The sequence below is a fragment of the Etheostoma cragini genome, chromosome 11 (genome assembly GCF_013103735.1).
Source record: "Etheostoma cragini isolate CJK2018 chromosome 11, CSU_Ecrag_1.0, whole genome shotgun sequence".
In the NCBI taxonomy this organism is placed as follows: Eukaryota; Metazoa; Chordata; class Actinopteri; order Perciformes; family Percidae; genus Etheostoma; species Etheostoma cragini.
The window spans coordinates 29,063,797-29,070,630 of NC_048417.1; the positions used below are offsets into that span (position 1 = coordinate 29,063,797).

Consider the following 6,834-nt stretch of genomic DNA (forward strand, 5'->3'; position numbering starts at 1 on the left):
ATTTTGTGTGCTGCTGTAACACTGTAATTTCCCATTTTTTTGGGATCAATAAATATCTATCTATCTATCTATCTATCAAACATATAGGTTGCACTAGACATTGTAACAAAGGACCAATGCGGTGGCTTTTCTTGGGAGGGCAGTCTCGTCAGTTATTCCCTCACCTAAAAAAGGAATGACTGACCAGATCTCTCTTTCCCATCTCTTTTTATACAGTAGTTCTCCTCCTTACCAGGAAAAGTAGTCTTCGTAATGTTGAGACTGTGGCTCGTCAGGCTCCATAGAACTCAGATAAATGTTTCTCCTCGCCCACTGGGACACTTACAACACCACACAAGACAACACGCTATCAACAATTCATCGGGGACTGGGAAAGGGTCCCAGCTTTTCCGGAGTGTAAACTGGTACTGATGGCACATCTAATGAAAGGTTTTGATTGAAACAGCAATAAAGGGAACTTGTATGCCATACACAGCTGGTGGGTTTCACCTTAAGTATCACAGACATTTTGCTGCTGCAATCATGGGGTGGATGACAGAAAAGATCTCATTGGCTACCTAAAATGCAGAGGAACAGCAGTGAGGGAGAAACTATTTGGATGGAAACTATCAATCAATCAATCAATCAACACTTATTTATGTGGCACTTTACAGTAACCAGCAGGTATCCAACGTGCTTTACACCAAGAACTAAGAATAAACCAACATAGCTTCCAATAATCAAAGAAAACAGTCAATTCAGAAAACCTTGGAACAGGAGGAGGAGGAGGAGAGGGAAATTGTCACACCACTACTACGTGTTAAAGCCTTTCTAAATAATTAAATTTAACCCTAACCCTAACCCTAGCTTGGACCTAAAACATCTGTAATAGTCTCGGGGCAGCACCTGCGAAGGAGCGATCACCCCACCGTTTGTACCTGGTCCCTGGGACTTCTAAAACCAGTTGATTTAAAGACCACAATGACCTCTTGTGCTCACAAAGGCTTAAATCTTGGACAAATGTTCCAATGCCAGGCCATTTTAGTTCTTGATAACCAACATTAAAATCTATTGGGTCTATACCAGTAGTAGATTCTTTCTACCAAGATTTGGAGATAGCTAAAACCCCCAAATCACAACTGTTTTAACAGTCTTTGCTGCAGCCATGATTTAGTCCCCCTCTCCTAAACCACAGCGTATGGTGCAACTTCACATGATGTTTGCTGTAAGCGCTTAATGTGGTGCATTTAAAGAGAAGATTAGGAATAATACAGTGGCAGCATGTGGCACCCTTTCCCCACAAAAAGAGCAAGAGTTGGTTGATGAAGATCACAACTGTGCCACATGTGGATCATTATCAAGAGCCAGGCAGGAACAGTTAAAACTTCAATGTGCTTTTAGATGGGGGCTTTGAAGCAGGGCAAAGGGAAAATGCTTTCTAATCAAGACCTTGCAAAAACAAAAGCCACAATGTCTAAACTCTCAGACAACCATCTCCAACCTAAGGAGCCAGAGGGTTTTCTATTTGTTTGTTTCTATTGAAGGGACAACCAATCGGATAGTGAAAGAATCACATGAAATGTCAGTCTGTAGTCTTTTGGTTTTTTTGCACAAAAAAGCTGAGCAAAAATTCCCTTTGGGGATTCTTTAGGACATATTCAACAACATGTTGTTAAAGAATGAAGAAATGGAATCCAGCGCTGGAAATAGGCTGTAAAGATCCCCCACCTCCCTTTTTGAATCAAGTCAAGATAAGCGTACAAGTCTCTACCCTGGATACGCTCTGGAGCCTGGAGTTTGGCTCAGGGCCACACTGTAATTGCTTCACCATGTTGCCTCTCAATAGCGCCGTCACTAAGACTGAGATAGAATATGGAACTCTCTCCCATTTTCGAGTGTCTTATTTTAGCCCTCCAAATTGTCAAGGTTTGATGAAATCCCACTGTTATCATCACTGCTGTAGTCCAAGTAAGAAATACTTAACTGACACGGTCTTCAATTTGTTCCCCAAATGTTTTACTTTGCATGTTGATAGAAGCTCTCTGGCAGTAATTTAGTCAAGAAATGGGCTCAATGACAGGGTATCATGGTCTATAGTCAAAATTCTTAAGTATGGGTCACCAAACGTGGAGATGTTATAATAATACAGTACAGATTTTATAATTAGAGTGTAGAATGTTTTAGTTTTCATTGTCTATGGTATGAGGTCACATAGTCCCATTATTCCACATGTAGGTCTCAAATAATGATGCAGGTTTAAAGGTGTATTGCACTTTCTTAAAGTTGGAGTGCTCACAAGAGAAAAAAGGGTCAAAATAAATGCAGCACAGGCCAAGTTATCCTGGCTTTAATTCCTGATATGGCCTAAACTCCAAAAATACTGGAGCCTGCATTTTCCCACAATCCAACATATTGTTATTAGACCGTCCCTTCCCACGTCTTTTAAACTCTATGTTTGTCCCCCAGTTTGTAACGGTTGATTGTAGAATGGATGGTGAGGAGGGTTGGCCAACGGCATGACCCGCTTCTGATTGGCTGGTACTCATGGCCTTTATTGGTTGGGTTGGTTGGTTGGTGTGCAGTGAGATTAGTTAAGGTTTAGGGTAAGCCAATCAGAGGCCAAGTAAGGTGGGTCGTGCCTTTTGCCTGTCTCTTGGGACCATCCATTCTAGTATCAACCATTTTTAATAAAAAGGCTTTCTGTCAAGATTGCCCTGATGACATCGTCAGGGTTAATGTTTCCCACTTCTCAACGCCTCTACTGAGCCAGAGGGACAACATAGAACTGTTAACACCGCATTACAAGGTCTCACTACAACAAGGAAACTACCCCTCAGGTTTAGAGAAACAAAGTAAAATCAATGAATAGTTTTTGAATTTAGTGATTTTTACTGAAAATAAGATATGTGTCCCTCACTGGCTCTGACATTGACTTGCATCTTCTATGAGTAACTTTCTCTTCACATGAACATGGACTGGGCCTTCAGCTTCGTTAAACCCCAGCTCGTAATCCCAGCTCGGCCGCCTACGTCTGTTAGTCTCAGGTTGCATGGGGACCAGCGACATAGAGAGTTCAGGCTTTAATCAGACCCCGAATGTTTTAACTACATTTTCAACCACTTGATTGTATTGCTGTCATTGCCATTCCCCCCCACCCCCCAACCCCACTCCTCTGCTTTTAACTTTTTGATCAAATACCTCAATTCGATTTCCTTTTTTGACATTTTCTCGTTTTGGCATGTTTGCTGAAACATTGTAGAGGTATATATGAGTGGTTTAGAGCAACTGAACACACAATTCAGTCCAGATGCAGAGGCAAGACATTCTGTGGGTGTAAGTCCATGGGAATCCATATAAGAGTCAGTTCCTTTTTACTTGTTTCATGTGAACAGTGGGAGCTGTGAAGGCAGACCCTCCTGTTTAAGTCCCCTTTGAAATCTTCAGAGAAGTAATTTTCCCTCTCATTAATCACCAAATGAAAGTCTCTTGTATGACAGGTCGATCTTGTTGCTTAGCTTTAATGGAGCCTATTATTAAACACTATGCATGACCTAAGGACAGTCCATATTCTTTCTATAGTCCTTATGGTCTATGCCATGTGTCAGAAAGAGAATATAACGCCATTCAATCAGAGACCCTTCTGTCGAAGACTGAATCATTATAATAAATACAGTTGGCAGGAAAATCTGTTCTCTCAAAGAATCCAAACAGAAAAGTTTAATTCTGCTGTCATCTAAAAATGCATTATATTGTATAAGCTGTGTGTAAAATTAGCCTTGTTCCAGTAGAGTAGCTCCAGACAAACTGCGCAGATTCCCAGTGAGAGGACGAGACTGACTTGTCTGTGTACGTGTGGATTAGAGAGCTGGGGGGGTTGTAAAGACACCAAACTGGACAAGAGTCCAAATTGAGATCACAATAATCCAGAACTTGGTTTAATAGATAGATAATATAATCACATGTTATAGTAAATTGCTTGGAGATGCATGATAATAAAAAACCTAGTTAATATTTTCTGTTTAATTTCTCTTCTTGTTTCTTACATTTCGTCATTCATGTTTCCCTTATTACTCCTTCACGAATTAATTTATGTGTCTAAACAGGTTAGTTATTATCCAGCTCCAAGCTCATGCATAAAAGTTACATTTCAAAAGAGCAGAGCAACTTCCTCATGATTGAGAGCCCTTCCCCACCATATCCACGATAGAGTTGGTCAGATAAAGGATATTCCCCCGCAGGCTTACCCCGAGGTGAGTCAACTCTCTCAGTGTCACACAAGGGACGTGGCGGGTTGGCTAATTTTATCACACAATGCATGCTGTTTGTCAGTGCAGCTCAAGTGACAAATTATGCCTTATCTTGAGGCCTGTTGTTTGTTTGTTGCTGAGTAATGTCCTGGCCACTTGCTCCTGTCTCTGGAGCCTACAGGGGCTTCAGCTGTCAGGAACCACATTCACATTACTCTCATGTGTGCACGGGTACACACCTGTGCTCACACAATGGGACATACACAGGACTTAACAACCCGCTCTCACTCCCAACTCGTTAAATACTGCCGCTTGGTCAGTGTCTTTCAGCGTCAGATAACGACACAAAAATCCTCCTTGATGGTGTGTATGGAACGCTCCGGGCAGAGCAGCGCTGTAACAGGCGTAGTTTTAAGAGAAACAGCGGTGGAGATCAGTGTCAAAGACCAAAAATCCATGTGATGAGGTAGGTCTGGGGGGGTGGTTGGGAAAAACAACAGTGGACGTCCACCCAGGAGGTCAGGGTTTGTGTCCCGTTCTTGTCCCGTGTGTCACTGAAACGTACATTTTGTGTCCCCACCCACCATCTTTTCCTAAACCTAACTATCCCGTTCTTGTCCCGCATATCAGATAAACGTACTCTACATGCCTATCAGGCGCGTCTAAATAAGATGCCTGGACACGAGTCCCGAGAGCGTCACCAAGCACGTCTAACTATGACAATAAAGAAGCCTTTTTGCGTTAACTGCACACGCCAAAGGCCCCTGACCAAGAGTCCCTTTTTGACGCGATGGGAGTGAGATTGTTTTGGATTTGAAGTACAGCTCTGCAGAAATAACAGGTACACAAATTCAGGTGTCATATACCCTATAGGCGAACTGTTCTCTGTGTTTGCCATTTCCTCTCTGACTTACGTTTTCCACCACTTAGCCTGATGGCCTTTCCATTTTGCCTGCACACAACCTAATGAAGACAGACATGTAGACTAACAGAGCAAGCTCCTTTTCTGTTTCAATGTAACAAATCCTGCTCCTTTATAAACGCTTGGACCCCATTGCCAGCGAGGAACTGATGAAAGCGACATGTGTTACTCATAGGGCCCCGTGTTTATTTGACTTCCATACTTGCATTAAGGCCAAGTAAACATATGAACTGCCCTCTAAGCCGGAGAGATGCAGGCGTCCCCTGCTCTGATCCTTTTCACAGAGCCCCCCTTGCTGCCAGAGGTAGCTGCAGGGAGGAGATCTCTCTGGCAATGAAGGAACCACTGATTAATGTCATTCACCACTGATATAATGCAGGGTGAAGAGTTTCTGCAGTTTTATATTCCAGAATAACAAGCCTTTGTGTCTGGAAAATTAACTAGACACGTAAACCGTATGTTCCCATGTATTTGTGTCTAAGTGACTGATGGGAACAACCATCTTTGAAAATGGTCCAGTATTAAGCAACAAGCTGCGATGATGCATTATTAGGAAATCGTGCACCTTCCACTTTTGTCCACCTACCCTGCTGTTTTGGCCGCTGACAGAGTCAGATTATTATTCTAACATTATAGAAAAGATCTAAACAGAGATAGACCTTTCAGTTAAACTGTCGAAAAAAAACATCTTGGGTTCTTTCCACTGTTCCAACAATCTCCACTCTGGTCTGGTTGAAATAAACTCTTAATTTAGCTAAAAGTAGTGATTATTTACATGGAGTCTGGTGCAGAAATGCTGCTCTATACACGCTAAAAGTAGTGATTATTTACATGGAGTCTGGTGGAGATATTTTGCTCTATACACGCTAAAAGTAGTGATTATTTACATGATGTCTGGTGGAGATATGCTGCTCTATACAGGCTAAAAGTAGTGATTATTTACATGGAGTCTGGTGGAGAAATGCTGCTCTATACACGCTAAAAGTAGTGATTATTTACATGGAGTCTGGTGGAGATATAGTGCTCTATACACACTAAAAGAAGGGATTATATACATGGAGTCTGGTTGAGAAATGCTGCTCTATACACGCTAAAAGTAGTGATTATTAATATGGAGTCTGGTGGAGATATGCTGCTCTATACACGCTAAAAGTAGTGATTATTTACATGGAGTCTGGTGGAGATATGCTGCTCTATACACGCTAAAAGTAGGGATTAATTACATGGAGTTTGGTAGAGATATGCTGCTCTATACACGCTAAAAGTAGGGATTATTTACATGGAGTCTGGTGGAGATATGCTGCTCTATACACGCTAAAAGTAGGGATTATTTACATGGAGTCTGGTGGAGATATACTGCTCTATACACACTAAAAGTAGGGATTATTTATATGGAGTCTGAATAATTGTCAGACACTGTCAGGCAATAACAGTTTTTAGAGGACTAAAATTGAAGAAGCTAATTTCCCACTAGGGTTACATTGGAGTCTGGTTGGTGGCTGCAGGTTACAGCATTCTTGCTCAATACTGGACAAGTTGAGGAGATTTTTTTTGTTAGTGACTATTGGCGGTTTTCCACTGCGTGGTATCTACTCGACTCTCCTCGGCTCTACTCGCTTTTTTTGGTTTTCCATTACGAAAAAAAGTCCCTGGGACCTGCTACCAGGTACCTTTTTTAGTACTACC

General features: G+C 41.9%; 1 protein-coding gene and 1 long non-coding RNA gene across 2 annotated transcripts in view; one reads left to right on the forward strand and one right to left on the reverse strand.

Moving 5' to 3' along the window:
• Positions 1–6,834, forward strand: part of gli2a (GLI family zinc finger 2a) — an 89,472-nt gene that overhangs the window by 28,729 nt on the left and 53,909 nt on the right. The gene's annotated exons all lie outside the window — the stretch shown is intronic.
• LOC117952947 lies at positions 2,314–4,635 on the reverse strand. Its single transcript, XR_004658545.1, has 3 exons — positions 4,502–4,635; positions 2,734–2,735; positions 2,314–2,324 (listed from the first exon to the last, which is right to left on the reverse strand). It is a non-coding gene; the product is annotated as an uncharacterized LOC117952947 (long non-coding RNA).